Source organism: Mytilus galloprovincialis, chromosome 1, assembly GCF_965363235.1.
Source record: "Mytilus galloprovincialis chromosome 1, xbMytGall1.hap1.1, whole genome shotgun sequence".
NCBI classification, from domain to species: Eukaryota; Metazoa; Mollusca; class Bivalvia; order Mytilida; family Mytilidae; genus Mytilus; species Mytilus galloprovincialis.
Window position 1 is genome coordinate 43,042,793 of NC_134838.1, and position 21,585 is coordinate 43,064,377.

Here is a 21,585-nt window from a genome sequence, read left to right on the forward strand (position 1 = left end):
GTTGATAAATATTTTCCACAGTTTGAGAAAATTGCTAACAATTTGAAATGGCCTATGCCGTATTGGACTACGATGCTGCAAAGTGTTTTTGAGGGGAAGGCCGCTGAAATATACTCCGCACTTCCATCAGAAAAAAGTTCCGATTATGACACGGTAAAACAGGAAGTTTTGAAAGCTTATGAGCTAGTACCAGAAGCATATAGACAGAAATTTAGATCTTATAAAAAGTTTGATTCACAAACATATGTGGAATTTGCTCGGGAAAAAGAAGATCTATTTGACAAATGGCTTACGTCAAAGAAAACAGATAACAATTTTGATAACCTAAGACAATTGATATTATTAGAAGAGTTCAAACTATGTGTTCATTTAGACTTAAAAACACATTTAGACGACAAAACTGTTGAGTCAATACATGATGCAGCTGTCATTTCAGATAATTATACTCTTTCACATAAAAGAAGTTTCAAGGGTCAAAATGTCAAAACTTCCAGTGGAAATTACAAAAATCAAAGCAATGAGCGTACTGATAGTAAGCCTGTTGCACATAATAAGAGTCAGTCCAGTTATAATATGTCTAGTCCAAAATTTGATACTTTTGAGAAGAAGTCACTGACTTGTGCTTATTGTAAGAAGATTGGTCACCTGATGGCTGATTGTTTTAGACTCCAGAAGAAGAATGAACGAGATAATAAGCCGAAGACCAGTGCTTGTACGACACCTTTTAATACCAGTACATTGGAATGCCCTGCGCGTCAGGCTTTTAAGTCCAGTTTTTGTGATTACATGGAGGAATACAAACCCTTTATGTCTGATGGGTTTGTTTCTATTGTTGATGATACCACTCTTCAGCCTATTAAGATTTTACGGGACACTGGAGCTTCTCAGACTTTATTGTTAGAAGGTGTGTTGCCTTTGTCCGTTAATACTTCTGTTGGTGCCTCCGTTTTGTTACAAGGTGTAGAGTTAGGTTGTATAGATGTTCCTCTCCATCGTATTTATCTGAAGTCAGATTTGATAACTGGACCAGTTGTTGTAGGTGTTCGTCCTAATCTCCCTGTTGAGGGTGTTACATTATTGCTAGGAAATGATCTAGCTAGGAACAAAGTGGTTGCTGAACCAATTGTTACCAGTGAACCGGTGGTGGATGTTAAATCACCTGAAGATGATGCTGAATTGTATCCAGCTTGTGTTGTTACTAGGGCGATGGCTAGAAAACAACAAAATCAGAATTTGCAAGAAGACAAGTTTGATTACATGGACCTTTCTGACACTTTTATAGCTGACATTGAAGGTCCTGGTAGCTCAGAAAAGGCCATTACAAGACCACCTAGTGTTAACAAGAATGTTATTATGCCATGGCCAGACGTTAACAGCCATTCATTAGACCGAAAGAATTTATCTGAAGAACAACATAAAGACCCTGAGGTTCTTCAGCTCAGCCAGAGAGCTCAACCACAGGAGGAAGCAGACAAAGTGGCCGAATGCTATTACCATCAGGACGGCATTTTAATGAGGAAGTGGAGGCCTCCTGATGCCACCCCAGAGGAGGAATGGAGAGTGCTATACCAAGTGGTGGTGCCTAAAGTTTATAGGCAAGAAATTATTGGTCTTGCCCATGACACCCCCTTGGCTGGGCACTTAGGTATAAGGAAGACTTGCCTAAAAATATTGCAACATTTCTACTGGCCCAGACTTAGAAATGATGTCGCAGAATACTGCAAATCATGCCATATATGCCAGGTTGTTGGTAAACCTAACCAGAAAATACCACCAGCACCACTTCTGCCTATTCCAGCCTTTGACGAACCTTTCAGCAGAGTTCTAATTGACTGTGTTGGACCTTTACCAAAGACCAAGACTGGAAATGCATATTTATTGACAATCATGTGTACATCTACCCGCTTTCCTGAAGCTATTCCGCTCAGAAATATCAAGACACCTACTATCGTCAAAGCTTTGATCAAATTTTTCACATTAGTAGGACTTCCTAAGTCTATACAGTCCGACCAGGGATCAAATTTCATGTCAGGTTTATTTCAGCAAGTCGTATACCAGTTAGGGATTGCTCAGTACAGATCAAGTGCTTATCATCCAGAATCTCAAGGTGCCTTAGAACGTTTTCATCAAACATTGAAGAACATGATTAGAACTTTTTGTCTTCAATTTGACAGAGACTGGGATGATGGAGTTCACTTTCTACTCTTTGCGGTTCGAGAGGCTGTTCAAGAATCCCTTGGATTTAGTCCCTTTGAGTTGGTATTTGGTCATACTGTAAGGGGACCGTTAAAATTGATTAAGGAAAAGTGGCTTACTGAACATACTGACTTGAATCTTTTAGACTATGTATCTAGATTTAAAGAAAAATTGTATACTGCTTGTCAAATTGCTCAGAAAAACTTAAAAAATGTACAGAACAAGATGAAAATATGGTATGATAAAGCTGCCAGGGACAGAGTTTTTGAGCCTGGTGATAAGGTACTTGTATTTCTGCCTGTCCCTGGACATCCTTTACAGGCTAAATATTGTGGTCCTTATACAATAGAGAATAAAATTAATGATTTGAATTATATTGTAAAAACTCCAGGTCGGCGCAAACAAAATAGAGTGTGTCATATTAATATGTTAAAACCATATTTTGAGCGTACTAATGTACTATGTGATAGTAAACCAGTTGCCACTTTAGGCATGGTTAACTTTGAGAACAATCATGACAAACCAGATGTAATTGAACCAACTTTTAGTTGTAAAACTATGGAAGAGACAGTTAGATTGAAAAATTCAGAAATTTTGTCAAATTTAGATTCAAAACTTGCACATCTGTCTTTTGATTGTAGAGAAGAAATAAAAACTTTGGTATTTTCTTTTAAAAATCTTTTTCCAGATGTGCCAAACAAAACCACTGCTGTTTGTCAATATGTTGATGTCGGAGATGCTTCTCCAATTAAGCAACATCCTTACAGGCTCAATCCACTCAAACTTGAAGTTATGAGAAAAGAAATTAAATATATGCTTGACAATGATATTATTGAGCCGAGTAACAGTGAATGGAGCTCTCCTTGTCTCCTTGTACCAAAACCAGATAAAACTTTTCGTTTCGTGACTGATTTCAGAAAAGTAAATTCAGTCTCAAAATCGGATTCCTATCCGATTCTAAGGATAGACGATTGTATTGACAATATTGGTCAAGCAAAATTTGTGAGCAAATTTGATTTATTGAAAGGTTATTGGCAAGTTCCATTGACACAGAGAGCTCGTGAAATATCAGCTTTTGTTACACCAGATGGCTTATTTCAATATACTGTAATGCCATTTGGCACGAAAAGTGCTCCAGCTACATTTCAAAGAATGATCAATAATGTTATAAAAGATTTAGACTGTTGTTATGCTTATATTGATGATCTTATTGTATGTAGTGATAGCTGGGAACAGCATTTAAAACATTTGTATGATACTTTTGATAGATTGTCAAAATCAAATTTGACTGTTAATCTTGGTAAAAGTGAATTTTGTCAGGCCACTGTTGATTATTTAGGGCATACAGTTGGCCAAGGTCAAGTAAAACCTATTATGGGTAAAGTGGAAGCTATTTCCAAATTTCCACCTCCTACAAATAGAAAACAACTTATGAGATATTGAGGCATGATTGGATTTTACAGAAAATTTTGTTCAAATTTTGCTACTGTTGTTCAACCATTGACTCATCTTTTACGGAAAGATTCTAAATTTATCTGGAAAAAATGCAAAAATTGTCAAAAAGCTTTTGAAAATAGCAAATCACTTTTAATTAATAGTCCAGTTCTGATTACTCCAGACTTTGAAAAACAATTTAAACTTGCTGTTGATGCAAGCGATGTAGGAATAGGAGCTGTTTTATATCAAGAGACAGATGATAATGTTGAAAAACCTATATCGTATTTTTCTAAGAAATTAGATAAACATCAGAAAAATTATTCAACTATTGAAAAAGAGTGTTTTGCAATGTTGTCAGCACTTCAACATTTTGATGTATATTTAAATCCCACTGTATATCCTATTCTTGTTTATACTGATCATAATCCTCTCACCTTCATGCATAAAATGAGAAACAAGAATCAGAGGTTGACTAGGTGGAGTTTATTGTTACAGGAATATGATGTAATTGTAAAACATATTAAGGGTAAAGATAATGTAATAGCTGATGCTTTATCTAGAGCTTATTAAATCACTTTGTATGTATTATGTATTTTTGTTCATATTATTCATGATAAGTTTTTGTTACACTAAAACTTCTTTTAAGGGGGGAGGTGTTATGATATTGTAATTATTATGTTATTTATGTTGGCCTAATTTGTGTTGTATGGCCTGATAGTTGTTTACCAAATAATCTTATAACTGTGCAGTTTAGGAATCACTGGAACATTCACAGAATGATTGGAACTTTCTAGAATGATCCTTATAAACGATGCGTAATTTAAACTTCTACGTTATTCCAGAAACTTCCGTTGTAACTTTCCAGGATTTTCCACAATGATCCATTATAGAGTGTTCTAGAATTTTCCATGACAACACTATATATACAGACACTAAAGTTAAACTCTGATAATTAAACTTGGACATAGACATTGATAGACATTAGTATTCACAGCATTTGGATTGACACTTTTATTCTACAAACAACATCATACTGGATTGTGACCTTAGTAGTGAACATAATATTCAGATTGGATTCCGAAAGATTTCCGGATACGGATAAAGATAACAGATTGGACTCATATTTTGACAGTTAAGTTAACAGTAATATTTGTGTAATACCTTTTGTAAACTTTTGTATAATAAATATTGTTAAATTTTACTATTGATTTGTGTCTTTTGTTGGCTACAATTTAAAGGCGATTTCTGGCCGTAACAATATGATTGTGCGTCTGCTACCCATTTCATTTATGCACTTTTTATAAGTACATGCAATTGTGTATATTTATCACTATGAGTAAGAACGAGTCAGAAAGTGGTGTAGGAGATGTAATGATTTGCTTAGAACGAAAACCTTTCATTTTTAATGCTGTCGTATGTGTTTAGACAAGCGAACGAGGAGTTTATGGTCTCCACTGAGAAATCGTAATATTTATTATTTAATCGATGGAATATTTAAATACTGTATCTCTATTACACTATACTTTATATTTGGTGCATTATTTGCAATATTTTCTAATTGACTCTATATGATAGTTACACATGAATGTTTGGGTGCAGTGGCGAATGTTTGAGAAAGTTTTAGGTTTGAGTTGTTTAATTAGTTGTTTTGATATTGCTTAATTATATGAATATATGTATGTTGATTATAACAATATTGTATTCCGTCTGTGAAACTAGCAACCATTTAGAAATTTCAAAAATTTCTTTCTTTCGGGGCGGGGATGTTATATATACATATTTCGTTATAAATAATGGTTGCTAGTTCACAGTCTGGTATCTGTATCACTCCGGAATCGGAAAGGGTTATTCCGTATCCGGACTGATATTAGCTCTCTCTCTTTTTCTTGTTACTGCGGGTGGCAGACGGAATTTTATTATTGAGAGTAAAATATAACAAATAATCTATTTTGTACGTATTTGATTGTGTCCTTTATATACAAAGTCCCCCAAGGATACAGAACAAGGGGAGCAATTTTATCGAACCGCATTCCGGACTGTAATTGAGCAATTCAAGCCAAACACAAGTCCTTACGCTCATATGACGGAGCTATTCGAAGCACATATAAAGCCTCTTATAAATACATATAAGCAATTAAGGCTGTATCACTTACATTTAAATACTGGGATGTGTTCCTTGAAGCAGTAGACATTTTGCTGTCAAATGTAAGAGCAGGACGAGAGGGAAATTGGTCACTTCCTTGCGATCGTCATCTCAAATGTAACCTAATGTTTTTGTAACAAACCGTACTATTTACTGAAGGTGGGTACCAGTTTACATTTACTTTCGGCGAATATTCGATCATCTTTTATGGATGGCTACTTTTCTTAACGACAGACTCCTGGACAATTTAACGGCCAAGGACCGACATGGCAAGAGAAAAGACCGTTATAAACGCCCCAAGGGGATCAAGTGGCACTGTAGGCATAACAAATCAAAAGTCTGCGCTTGTTAGATGGACCCTTAAAAGACATTTCCTAGAACCCCTTAGTCGTGTAACGCTGAAAATGGCTGGAATTGCTGCAAATAATGCAAATTCACAAGAGGAAACAAGACCAACAGCAATGAAGAGAGACGGAGAACATGTTATTGCTATTGTGAACCATCTGAATTATCCATGACTGATCCCTTTGATGTTAAATCCCATCCTCCATGTCTTATCAATATCTCTTTTAGAAAAGGCATGCTACAAGAGACATTCGAGATTCTTTGCTCACAGCTGTAGAGGAAGGATTGAAAATGTCTAAACATTGTATCATTAGTTCACTTTCTTTAGGTCCTTCAAGGAGTTTTTATAGTGCAATATCAAAGTCAAAACTATAAACGTTGAAAACATGACCACAAAAACAAACCTTAAATATAAATCGGGGGAAATACTTTTAGGTCACATACATCCATAACTTGCATTTAGACGTGCACTGATTGTGGCAGAATATAGAGATGATGTACCATAGAACATGTGCTGTCGCACATTGTAGGTCCCATTCCAATTTCCCTTTTTCAAGATGACGGCACCATGAGAAAATCATGTAAGTCTTATTTGTTGAAGTAATTAGAATCTGAAGTTCCTTGAGCACTTTCTGTACCTTCCTTTGTACCATCACTCCCAACTTACAGTTGGTAAGGCGTTGGTTCAATGTATTGATGTTTAGAAAGGTAACCCAAAACATTCGGTGACATTGCAGTTGACTATTAAAAAATATGTCCCAACGAATTTCTATAGCGCAAACAGTAGCAGATCTTTTTGACCCCTACGTCATGAACAACTCTATAAAGTCTGTCGAAAGGGAACGCCGCACAAAGACTATAGCTTCCACCAAAGTGTATCAGATTATTCCTGACTACAAAACTTTCACAAATCCCCTAAGATTCCACCTGATGTGAGCTTTGCATAACCAGAACGTTTGTAAATTCCGAAATTGTCAAATTATACCAACACTGTTAATGGCTGTCGTAATTTGTTAAGCACTCAAGAGGAGGTCAATACTCGATGTCTTAAACTTTGACACCAAGTTTAGAGAAATGGGAAATAGTGGAAGAACAACCATACGGACCTCTAATACAGATGTGTGATTGTTCTGTGCGTTCACTACTATAACTATATGACACATACGAGCGAGTTGTGGGTGCATGTGAGGAACATTATCAGTGTAAAGGATGGTCGAAGACTTTCCCCTATTCACTAACTATGTGTCTGTCTTTCCCTTAACAATTTGTAAACTATTGCCTGCTGTACATGCACTAACCGGATGCGACATAACTGTCTCTGTTTGGAGTAGGTAAACAAACTGTACAATACTTCGAAGAAAACGCACTACTATGTCGGTGTTATTTTAGAGTTTCGGTAATATTGATCAAGATGAAGTCCTTGCTTGGGCAGTGAAGTTAATTTCAAAGCTTTATGATCAGAAATATCTCTTTAAAACTATTCCATCATAGTAATTATCCAATGCACTTCAAGCTTGCCACCAGTAAAGATGCAAGTCTAGTCAGGTTACCGCTCTGTGAGGCAGCACTGAAACAGCATGTTTTACGTACTTTGTTTCAAACTAAAAATTTGGAGTGCATTACACATTGCTAACCCCCTTATTTCGTCAATTTTACAATGCTGTTGGCGAGATTTAAATGACTCATTACACCCCGTGTATTTTAATGGGCATATGTCAGCAGAATTCTTGCAGGATCTAGAAGGGAAAATGTCCATGTAAGAAAGTCATGTGTTTGTTCACAACAAAACCCTACATGTCCGGAGTTTTACTCCTGTAAAGGGTCAGAATTATATAGAAATTGCAAATCATGTTCCTTGACAGATGAACCAGAAGATACTCCTGGCATAATTTTGTTGTGATGATCTCTTTGGTTGTAATTTTGAAATATAACTGTTTTCGTGGGTTTGGGTGCTTTGAAGTTTTCATGAATTACATGAATGAGCTTATGTAAAATACGCCTCCATGATAGCAGACTTCAGTTAAAATAATAATATATTTATCATTTATTGATGAGGTTGAATGTCAGCTGGTAAGGTAACTACTGTAACTTTATTAGAATATTTGCATAATGGATCAAGTGTTTGAAAAAACCAATTTCAAGAATAAATCGATTTCCTAATTATTTTTTTTTTATTTTCGAGATAATTCATTGTTTAATTATTTGAAAATAATGTCTGTATCTGAAATTTTACCTTAATTGTTGTATATATCTTCAAATTTCAAAATTATGGAAGAAAAAAAATTAAAACAAAATTTGATCTTTGACCCTATTTTATGCAAAACTGTTACCACATTTCTTTTTGACGACATCGTTATTTCAAAAGTACTCATTTTTCCGAATCCAATGATATATAATGTAGCCATATAGTATGTTTGACGATTAAATCTAAAAAATATTGGGTCTGGTCACCGTACTATATATGAAAAACGAGAAACACGTATAAATTACATAAACAAACGACAACTACTGTACATCAGATTCCTGACTTAGGACAGGTGCAAACATTTGCAGCGGGATTAAACGTTTTAATGATACCAAACCTTCTCCCTTTTTCTAAAACAATAGTACAACATCACAACACAGAAAAACACACGATAAAATCTCAATTGGAAGGCTTAACTCAATAAAAAAAAACGTAAATTAACACACTATGAACGAATAAATTTGATCTGCGATACCTGAATGTAAATACATAGTTAATAACATATTTATTATTAGGGACAAACATTCACTGTAATCCCTTTCATAAATGTGACCTACCGAATTAGACTATTTACCGGATTGTTATCTCAGAAGCAACACCACGGGTGCCACATGTGGAGCAGGATCTGCTTACCCTTTCGGAGCACCTGAGATCAACCCTAGTTTTGGTGGGGTTCGTGTAATTTATCCTTTAGTTTTCTATGTTATGTTATGTGTACTATTGTTTGTCCTTTTCATTTTTAGCCATGGCGTTGTCAGTTTATTTTCGATTTAAAAGTTTGACTGTCCCTCTTTTGTCGTTTAAGGTATACAACTTCTGTCTATATAAAATCTTCCAATAATTAGAATATGAAGAAAGGTTTGTCATATAAATACCTAATTTAACACTAGATACATAAGTGGTGAATATCAACAATAAAACTATACAACTAAAACTTCCCTGTACAGATTTAAGGAGAATAATCCTGATGTTAATACTCATACAAATGTAGTTATTTATGGAGAGTTGTCTCATTGGCACTCACACCACATCTTCCTATATCTATGAAGAAGTGAAAAATAGTAGATATTCCAAATAATCAAAGCTTGTAAATAGACAAGATCTATATAAATATCAAATAACAAAAAAGTATTTCTAATAGTATCAAAAGGTCGAATTAACAAGAAAGTACGATTTGAGAGTACTCGCAGTTACTGAAAGCTAGTTAAAAGCCAAAAACAGTTAATAATAAAAAAAAATCATGCGTCAGAGACTAAAATCAACTAAAACACATCCCAGGGATTTAGTATTTTAACGTCATGAACAGTCAGAGAAGACATGACTTTTGCAATGCAAAAAAATAAATGTATAGGTAGTAGGATAGGGAGGAGCTACTTCTTTAGAGATAAAAATTAACGTGTGTGTGTCTCTAAACATCCCGCCTCAAAAGAAGATACAATTTAGTTATGTTTTAATTTGCTAATGACAAAATCGATATTAGTGCCAATGTAAACTATATTCAGAGATCTAATTACAATATTGGTACGATAACCCGTACTTATAAGTTTGTTTAAAGGTTCGATAAGTTTACACGGATCACATAGTGATTTCCTCGCTTTAAGTACAATATTACCGTAAAAAACAGGATGTGAAAGACCATTTTAATAAGTTTTCTACAGGTACATGTGCACAGCCAAATTTATTATTCAAATCTTTGTATCTATGAAAGAATTTAGTAAAAGTTTTCAGTAATTTATGGTATCGAAATCCCTGACACAATAATTTCCCAGTGATGCATTAATTACGTTCGCTAAAATCTATGACATCAGAACACACACGGGCATAGACAACGAGTTGGGATATATAAACACCGTATGATGGAGCCAAAGGCACATTGACGTCTAAAAATGGAACATTAACAATAGGAAATGAAAAATCGTCTCTTTTGTCGTAAATTTTGGTATGTAGTTTCCCGTTAGAAAGTGAAATGTCTACATCTAGAAAAGGGCAACTGCTGCTGTTTATGTTAGATTTAGGTAAAGTAAGTTCTTTTGGGTAAATTTCGGAAGTATATTTAGAGAACTCTGGATTATTTAACGAAAAATGATCATCCAGATAAAGGTATTGTTGAATGTATCAACTAAATACAATAATGATGTGTCTTTCTTGAGTTTGGTTATAAACTGAGATTCATAGCAATATAGAAATACATCTGTTTTTGAAGGGGCACAGTTAGTGCCCATAGGAATACCTACTACCTGACGGTACACTTTATCGCCGAAACGTACATAATCGTATTTAGCAGAAAATTTAAAGCTTCAATCATATCCTCACATTTCCAGTAAGTGTATCTAGCATACTTTCCTTTTTCGTTACACAAAAGGCTTTAAACTAGTTACAGCAAATAAAATTACAATGAGGTTTTTTGTGTGGAAGTGTAGTGTACAGAGTAGAAAAAATCATAACTGTCAACAGAACTATAAGGACCATCAAAAGCATGAATTTTATCTAAAGCCTCTAAAGAATTTTTAACACTACAAAAATAATTAATACCATTATTTTCATAAGCTTTATTACAAAAGTTAATAACCAGTTCTTTGATAGTAGAAAGGGAGGTAGTTAGAAGCACTGATAAATTACTCGTAGAACACTTACTCGATGCGGAGATGAAACGGAATTTAAATATTTTTTTGTGTAATTTCGGTAACCACTACATGGTAGGGACGTTCAAATGTTCGGGAGATGCTTAAGTTGTGTAGTGGCAGTGGTAAATACTATGTTTGTTAACGATTTGACTCTCTGTGGTGAGCATATATACATAGTATATAAACATTGTTTGGTGTTAAATTTTTTGCGCCTCATGTTTGCGGTACACTATCTTTTCGCAAGTTAATTGTTTTCCGTTTGGTACTCAATTAATAATTTAGATCCATTTGTTACATTTCCAAACGCCATTGATAATTTTTATGTTCGATATTGTCTAATTTATATTTTTTTACTCGTTTTGTCTATTGCTTAAAAATATTTGAAGAAAACATGCGAACTAAATCAAATTACCTGAAAGTAATGCAGTTATAGATATCGACGGCTTATTTGTTCTAATAGTGGGATGTACATGTATAATGAATAGTTCTGCTGCCCAATAAAATATCTTTGTAAGAGGTAAGTCGAGACTGTAGTAAGTCACTAACACTTTCAGTGCTAATGTTACACCTGAAATTTAAATAATAATAAAATCCATAGCATTTAAAGCTCGAAGAAATCTCTTTCCTTCATCTTAATATTCTATTAATTCAATTGACCTTGTGGTAATGCATTTCTAATGCTATAGATTAGTGGCCTATGCTCCACCAAGGGGCAACAGGATTAAGCAAGTAAGCAATGCTATAGATATATCTCCAGTAACAGTGTAATTTTCGGGGGAAAAACCTCTGCGGTTCTTTGCCGCATCATAATTTTGTGGTTCATGTGGTTGTATCAATTTAAAAAAATGTGGTCGATCGCTTTTGTGCATATACGTACGTGTACACCTGAAAGTCCAGTTTAGGTGGTATTTATTGTGGTGTATAACGTTAGTTTTCCATGAACTTCAAATTCCCGCAAAATGCTAATGGACCAGTTGGACTGCAAGTTGATTTATAAAATTCTTTAGTCGGAATACCAAGAAATTGAATTTTGTCATCCAACAGTCATATGTTATATCATTAAAATGTAATATTCTACATGTCATGCACTATATTTAGTTCCTCTAAATCAATTTACTACAAGCTTTACATTGGTATTGGTGAATTTGATATGTCGTTCTTCTATCGAAAATATATTTAAAGAGACCAGTTTCCATTGTGCCGGTTTTTCTCGCTGTGTTGAAGACCTACCTTTTTGTGGTCTTCGGTTGTTTTTTTTAATATTTGGTCGAGTTGTCTATGACACATTCCTCATTTCCATTCTCAATTGTATATAAGGGGCTTAAATCTAAATTTATCTTTTCATTCCACTAAAGAAAAACAGGATTAAAAAATGTGAAGAATACAAATAAAAAGTTAAATCACAAAAAATACTAAACTCCGAGAAAGATTCAAAACGAAAAGTCCCTAATTAAATGGCAAAATCAAAAGCTCAAACACATCAAATGCATGGATACCAACTGTCATGTTCCTGACTTGGAGTAGGCATTTTCTTAAATAGAAAATGGTGGATAAAATCTGGTTTCATAGCTAGCAAAACTTCTCACTTGTATGTATCCGCATCCATTTCCATAAAATTGACAACGGTATGTGAACAAAACAAGCAATCATTATAGATTCAAATGTCCAAACGAAAATAGGGGTACGGCAATCAATATTGTGTAATATCTTAGGCCTCGGTCACACCTTACCGGATAGCACGAACGGACGCCTAACGGATGAAATTAAAAGTTGTCCATTGACAAAATTTTTATTTTTAACGGAAGCGTACCGGATAAAACGGATGAACAAGATATACAGAAACATTAAAGCCGACAATAATAATACAGGTAAATCGCATAAATATTCAAAATGTTTCTGTGTAACTGGTTTTTGTTTGTTCTTCAAAATGCCACCAAAGGGCAGTGTCTGGCCTGAATAAAGGCTGCTTGATTGTGAAGACGTGCCCTTACTCTAAGATCTGTTCACGTTAGTTTTATCCGTTATACGTCCGGTAGAAGTCCGTTTCTCATTCGTTCAACATCCGTTTTATCTGTGAAACGTCCGGTAGAAGTCCGTTTGTGAATTTATCTTCCAGACCTCCAACGGATGTATAACGGACACGTAACGGATACAAAACGGACGAGTACCGTACAAAACAGACGCCTACCGGCCGTTCAACGAACATTTCATCCGTTGGACGTCCCTTCAAAGTTTTGAACATGCTCAAAATTTCCACCGGACAGAACGGACGTCGACGGTTAAAACTTACACTAAACGGACATGCAACGGATATGGAGGGACGTCTAACGGATAATAACGGACATGAACGGATTGAAAAAAAAGTTATCCGTTCGAGCTATCCGTTAAGGTATGACCGATGCTTAAGAAAGGAGCACACAAAAAGCATATAGACAAAATTCATAAGCAAAAATGAAAAAGAATACAAAAACGTGCAATAGCACAATGACGGGATGTATGAGTACAGAGCCACGTCATATATATCAAAGAATCACTAAACGGCATATAGACAAAGCACATTAGTAAGAATGTATAAGTATAGAGCCACGTTGTATACTGACCGACTTTAGAACGCATCACTAGATTATTCTTTTAAATTTCCATTCAAATATGGATTTTTTGTTAAAAACGTATGAACAGAATTTCTCTCATCACTTCATTGTTTATAAAAAGCTAGATTTTTTCTAGAGAGAAAGAAGTATGGTATGTATGCATGAATAATATTGTATGAGGATCAAATACGATTTGATATAAACAAGTTAAACTGCGAGGTACTGCTCACTGATTATACTCCCGCCGAAATATTTCGGTAAACAGGAAGTTGTTGAGTGATGTATCTGAAAACGCACCACACAGTAAAGCTGGCTAATATAAACCCTACATCCAAATTTCAGAAATTCTTTTCAAGTAGTTCCTTAGAAAAATGTGACGAAAATTTTTAACTTGGCTATTAAATGTAAAATGATACAAGTGTTTGGTAAACAGGAAGTTGTTGAGTGATGAATCTGAAAAGGCATCACACGGTGTAGCTGACTAATATAAACCCCGAAACCAAATTTCAGAAATCATTGTTTAGTAGTTGCTGAGAAAAATGCGACGAAAATTTGTAACTTGCCTATTATGTTTAAAATGATACAAGTCTTCGGTAAATAAGAAGTTGTCGAGTGATGCATCTGAAAACGCATCACACGGTGTAACTGACTAATATAAATCATGAAATCAAATTTCAGAAATCCTTGTCAAGTAGTTCCTGGGAAAAATGTAACGAAAACTTTCAACTTAATTGGCTATTATGTGTAAACTGATACAAGTTTTCGATTAACAGGAAGTTCTCGAGTAATGAATCTGAAAACACATCACATTGTGTAGCTGACTAATATAAACCCTGAAACCAAATTTCAGAAATCTTTGTCAAGTAGTTCCTGAGAAAAATGTGAGAAAAGTGTTCAACTTGGCTATTATGTGTAAAATGATAAAAGTGTTCGGTAAACAGGAAGTTGTCAAGTGATGAATCTGAAAACGCATCACACGGTATAACTAACTTATATACACCCTAAAACTAAATTTCAGAAATCCTTGTCTAGCAGTTCCTGAGAAAAATGCGACGAAAATATTCACAAATACACTTGCGTCAGTCGACAAAGCACGGTTAGGTTTTAATTAATTAAGTCATTGACATTTAGATGAAAAGTTCTTATTGATCAAATATTTGTTATTTGTCTTCCGGCGTGTTCATTTTTAGTTTTTATAAACGACTGTTAATGTCAGAGTCTATCTACGTTTCTTACGTCTATCCTTTCGCAGACCATAGGGCTTGGAACCGTCCGATGAACCTTTTTTAGAGAAAAAAAAATGAAAACAACATACAATGTGTAGGACAAGACATTCTTTGGCATACTTCGGGTTCATGTACAAGTAATATCTGATCTTTGAGAGAATTTAAAATTTTACTGCGTTGTTGCAGAAACAATAAATATGATACATTTAGATTTTTTTGGGTCATATTTAGAATATGAAACAATCTCTTTTAACTTTGACATTTTAAAAATGTGTAAAAAAATTTAGCTGACCTTCTCATAAATTGAACATTAATTGAACACAAGCATTAGCCTTTCAAAAAGGGCTAGTCGACTCTTAGCTGATGAAAATGGAAAGTGCTCTCGCTTTGTAGATTAATTCATTTACTTGAATAGCCACGTGCAATAATCAACAAATTTTACCACACACTTTATGACGTAGTATATGTCGTTTAACGTTGTTGTTTATGAAACTCCAGAAGATTCGACTATTTATAGATAAAAGTTACCTGTATACCAATATCATGAATATGCATGATTAATGACCAGGCAAAATCTAATTGCTAAAATAGAGAGGACAAATCCGATACTCTACAGGATTGAAAGACATTTACTAGGTTTGGATCGTCCTAACCAATCAATAAACTTTGATTTTTCACGTCTCATAATATTTTCCAATCAGGTAGCAAGAAAAATTCACGCACTGACTGTCCATCGTTCAATTCTTAATATCGACTCCTAGGAGTCGATAATAACAAACAAAGTATGACTAAAAATTACAAACCTAGCTAAAACTGCTTGACCCTATATATATATATATATCCTTCTACAAAATTTATGCTATATTTTAAGGTCCAAATTTTGTTTGTTCCGTTATTAATAGTTATCAAAGGTATTAAAGCATGACTTTTGTACCCTTTATATCATTTTATATAGTAAAACGATAATAAATGAAGCGTCAACTGTGCTATGAATGTACTAATAGGAGAAAACTGCGCAATACAACGGTCTGTCATTGGTTTCATCTTTACAGCCAATTTTACATATCTCTAAAAACTTAAAACTAGAAGAAATTATGTTTTTCTCATATATTTACATAATATCCTGTAACATGACTTATATGATAAATATAAAAAGAAATCCTTAAAATTTCAGATATTTTCAAAAATAAACTCGAAAAACAATTGTTTTGCTAAATTCCTGCAGGTATCTCTTTTAATTGACAAGAAAGGGACCAAAATACTTCTTCTATTACTTCAATGCCTAATTTTTAGTAAAATTTTTAATTTATAAGTTGGAACGAGTCCAGATAAGATTACCTGATAATCCAACTGCATATAGCGTATTGTATGATTCGTCTTCATAAACCCTTTCAAAAGCCATATTTAGTGCAATGTAGATTAAGCTCGTCAACACTTTAGATACTGCTAATATGACAAGAAAGCTTTTACTATCAAATATCTGCTCTAATATGAGACTTTTGCATACAAACGATATCATGAGAATCGACCATTGAATCAGTTCTGAATGGGAAAATATTTCCAGTACTAGTTGGAGCCATTCTTGATGGTCTACGCTCAATTTTTCATCAGTTGGAAATAAAAGCAGAATATAAACGGCCAAGTATATCACAGCTACTGTCAGAGTCGCAACAGTCATTGTGCTAAAAAAAATAATAAGTTCCTTTATTATTTAAGAATGACAAGTTGTCGATATGTATTTGCAAAGAAATATAACGTCATGTATTCAGCAAAAATTATTTTGAGTAAATGATTATCACATTAAATAAGCAAAGTAATCAAAATTATCAAACGACAAAACGTGAAATAAAAGGTAGGTTGAAGCACCTTTCTAAATATACCATCATCAGGAACACTCAAAGCCGAATATTTGGACGGAAAGGATGTGTAGAGTGTGTTTGGGTATATTCGGCCACTTAACATACCTTCTCTGATGATTGTATAATAAAACTTATATTTTATTATTGTTATTGGTCAATCATGGTGAATTTGGCTCTAGTGCTGTCGAACGATAAGGTAATTTTAAATATTCGAGTGAGGAAATGATATGGAAATGTCCATGATCAGTGAACATCGTTGTGTATTTTAGACATAGATCGTCAAATTTCGACTATTTCCGGCCAGTGTTCAAGTCAAAAGAGTGATGTTTGGTATAAACGCATCGATAAACGAATTCTGCTCATGCGATGTGAATATTTTTTTATGCAAACATACAAACGTGATGGTTGTCAATTTTCGGCCAGTTTTCAGATTTAAAAAATGACATTATTGATCATAAAGAAGGATTGCGTCTGATTGAAACTTTCAATTGTTCCCAAAGTCCTCATCTGCAACACACATGTTCTTAACCTTTTAAAAATCTCTCTTTAGTCCAGTCGATCTAGCATAAATTTGACCCTCACCTTGAAGTAATTGCAACAGAAGATTTAATTTTTAGCATTATACAATTTGTACCCCAAAAATACTAAGAAAAAAGTCCGATAAAATCTGAGGAAAACTGAAAAATCTTGATTTTTAAATTCATATGAAGATTTGGATTTATATGGGAGATAACTCTGTAAAAAAGGCAGAAATGTCAATAAAAATTGATACAAAATTTAAACTTTACTGCTTCAATTCAACAGAATGTATTGATTCTTGATATTTAACCGTCTTTAAAGTATGACAAACAACTCTAAAGGTGTTTCATATCCTTTATCAAGCTACAACCCATATCTCATAATTCATTAGTTGATTATTTATGAATATTGAATTGTATGAAAATGGTTAAAAAATACCTTCGACATTATGGAAGATCATGAATTTGGATGTAACATCATGTGCAATGCACATATTCCTAGGTAAAGGAATTTAAAGACATTTAAAACAGATTTTTATTTAAGACTCTATTCATTATCTTGCAATCTAAAATAGCAAAACATACAACTGTCATCTGAATTAGGCAAGCTGTAAAAAAAGTTTAGCTAAAAATGTTCCAAATTTTGCCTTAAACATTCAGTGGCGTAGCTGGGTCATTTTTACGTGTATGCCCGAACCTTGGCGAGGGATACGAGGGGTGCCAACCGCTCAATGTTAAAGCACCTGCTGGTAGTGGATTCGAAAGGGACGAAGCCCCCGAAAGCTATCGAGAATAAGATACCATAATGATTCCTGTCAGTAAAAAATCATTGGTGGCAACATACTTTTGAATCTAAATGGTTTATTTGTTTTGGTTAAATTTTGTAATATGTTAACATATTCATCATGTTAAACTGGAAGCTAGCCTAATGGTCATTGGTTTCAGAGAAAACGTCGAAACCAATATTACTGTTAAATAAGATTAAAGGGTACCGTGAGTGAGCATACAATCGACAAAAGCACCTTTTAATGAACACGGAAAAAATATTTCTAAGAGGTGCAATATAAAAAAATTTCTGGAACACCTAGGATTTCTTCCTACAAAAAGTGAATCAATTTATCATTTCTTTAAAAGGATTTAAAAAAAATACATAAAATTTTCTTTTGATATTTTTTTCTTGATCTGGAATATTTCACGACAATCTATGAAGGTTTATAAATTGAGCATGTAAAACAGTTAATTACGTGAAGAAGAGTCCGGCTTTCTGTCGATCAGAAAAGAACAGAAAAATGAACGAAAACAAATGCTTTCAAAATTTTAGCTTCAGACATTAGTCATAGAAAAAGCTTCTTCGGCATTTTCATAAAATTCGATAAAGGTTCGACAAGTAGTTAATGTAATTTAGACATAACAAAATGTAAGCCTAAACTGCGACCACTTATTATTTGCAGAAAGAAATACACTTTGTCCTTAAAATGCAGGAAAATTAAAGATATAATTGCATTATTATATTGCTCTGAATACTCTTTTGGTCATAAACAGTTTCTGACCAACTTTCTTAAAATTTCACGGAGGGTCATTCAAAAGACTTTATCCACATTCGGAACCTAACTAAAATATTGACACCGCTTTGTCTCGCTTTTGGGACATAAATCACAGGCTCGACAAAAATAGCATATCGAATCTGAGCAGATATATATATAGTGAATGGCTTTAAGAAAAATACGTAGAATTCATAGTAGATTCAGACTTTTACAAAAGATTCGAACAAATATATTAAATGATCTATTTGAGTAAATTTAGTCCCTTTTTATTCAAAATTACAATCCAGTGAAAAAAGAAGCACAAGGCTGATGTGCTTTTGAGACCAGTTTTTCTTATTCTATGTCGATTATTTGTTTTGTTTTCAAAATTCAAGTGTACGCTCGGGCGTTTTGACGTAAACGTAGCTACGCGCATGACATTTAAAGTTTTTAGGAAGGAAAGGGGAGGAGAAAAGGGGGAAAAGGGGGGAATAGATGCACAAATTTAATTTAATTCATTCAAAATGATTGTTTTTTCAAAATGTACATAAATGAAATAAAACCGAGACTCCGTTAGTTGGACAATGCAAACATATATGGAAATTTCACTAAAAATTACTTTTGTATTTATCTTTTAAAATAAGAAGTCAACTTCTTCATATTAACGAGCTGTTTTGACAATTGTATACAGGTGAAACGCATTGATCCGTATTCTATCATTGTGACACCCCCAGGTATCCAGGTAATCCATAACCAATTAGTGCGATGAAAGGTTAATCTTAAGGGTTAAATTGGTTAATTAGCTAGTTATTGAAAAAATAGACATTTTTAAAAAAAAATTGAGGTTCGTCATGGGGGTGGTCCGGTGCGCCGTGGGACCACCCCCTGGATCCGCCACTGATAAGGTAATCGTTATCAATTGAAAAAGTCGATCGTACATTCACAATCGTACTGCTCTACCAAATCAGGAATATCGCAGATGTTTTCAAATAGTTTGTTTCTATGTATGTTCGTTTTTGTTGCACTTCAGTATTTATTTTGTTCCTTTGTTTTCCTATATAATTGAAGTGTTTCCCTCTGTTTTAGTTTGTAACCCGAATATATTTTCTGTCAATCGATTTATGACTTTTGAACATCGGTATACTACTGTTTTTATTATATCTAATACCATCAATGTTGACTGGCTAGTGCGTTTAGTTTAGTTAACCCAATCAAATGAACTTTTAATTTGATTTACAGAACGATTGATTGTTAAACGTCCAGTGGCAATTAGTTCATGTTAATTCAAGACACATTTGAACTAAAGACAACTTTGAAGTATTTCACAATAATACGTAATATCATGAATTTATTAACACATTTTGTAGCAATTGATAGGTGAATTTGCGTCTTACATACAATGAGAATATTACATGAATAACAAGACGAAATAAACATGACAATTTGATATAATATTAATTGACTGACGTACTGAGATGAACTTTTACGAGCTTGCTGAGTGACAAGCTTACAGTCCGCCATAAGACATGCCACTATCATCATTCTTGTCCTATTGTTTTATTTTTCTTAATAGTTTCCAAAATTATTTGCATTCATTTGGTGACATGTTGTCTACTTTATTCAAAACATCGAGTTGAAATTCTCTCTTTCCGACGTAGTCGGTATAGTTTCGGTTTGTGCCCTTTGAACTTAAGGACGCTTAACAGAATACGCATGCTCGAAAATCCTTTCTGTAATTGGACAAAATGCTGTCATGGTGGGTGATTTGGTTGTGTTTGAAAAAAACGTCTCGTTAATTATATCGTGATGGAAAGCAAGTGAAAAACTAAAAATATTTGAACTAGATCTTACAAAGATTTATATTTTTATTAAAATAATTGTTTCTCCAATAGCTCTTTGCAACCATAACAGCTATTTATTCGGGACAATCATATAATTTTTAATGTAAACTTTGTTGTACGAACGTACATATGACTTTAAGAACGCACCTACGCATGTGAGATATCCGCGGGGTTTTGGTGAATGTAAACAGAAAGATAACCAGACTTAGTAAAGAATTTCTTGTAGTTACATTCAGATGGAGATTTAAGTCATTGTGCTTCTGAGGGTTATCGAAATGATAGTTTTAAACATATACTCAAATTTAAATAAGTCGGATATCTTTTTGAAAGACAGTTCTTGTTTTTAAGTTTTTTTTTTTATTGTTTTGAATCAAAAAAGTATTTCGGTCTATGTATTTTTCAAAGGGAGATAACTTTGATTTTTTGCTATACAGAGTAAAAGTACTTCTTAATGCTATTAAAGTGAGTCTGTCCAGTAGGATAGTTATTCTTTTTTTTTTTTTTTTCAAACATCTTTTTCTCATACATTTATGCGATAAACTTATATCAATGTCCGAAATTAGGTCTATTATAGTTTTCCATCACATTTAGATGGGTAACAATTTGAGTATGATCGGAAAAGTAGGACGGAGTTTTATCTATAAAATAATTCACTGAGGAGCAAAGACTTTCACTAGTAATTGCATAATCAACTACACTTAAGGTGGCACGGTAGTATTTGCATTCCAGAATTTAGGTTGCTCTTTTGTGTACCCTACTTAGGTAAATGTATCTAAACAGTGTGATTGGACAAAAAATACAGTATCAACTGAACATACTTTCCCAAACTGAGGGATGATTCAGGTGTAGAAAAATATGAAATAATTTTACATACAGATGAAAATGAATTTTTGAGAATTTTTTTTAATTTTGTATTCACTGCACCGTAAAAGACCTAAAAGTACTAGTGGCTTTAGGTTTTTAAAAATAGCAAAAAAAGTAAACGGTCATGATACATATTCATATTCATTTCTGAATAGTAAAATAAAAGTACTTCA

At 33.7% G+C, this 21,585-nt stretch overlaps 1 long non-coding RNA gene across 2 annotated transcripts in view; it reads right to left on the reverse strand.

Moving 5' to 3' along the window:
- LOC143075207 (uncharacterized) overlaps window positions 1-21,585 on the reverse strand; it is a 51,398-nt gene that overhangs the window by 22,125 nt on the left and 7,688 nt on the right. For both annotated transcript variants that reach the window (XR_012978256.1, XR_012978258.1), the window contains exons 2-3: window positions 16,146-16,489; window positions 11,403-11,558 (exon numbers count right to left, since the gene is read on the reverse strand). This is a non-coding gene — a long non-coding RNA (uncharacterized LOC143075207). The remainder of the gene's footprint in view (window positions 1-11,402; window positions 11,559-16,145; window positions 16,490-21,585) is intronic.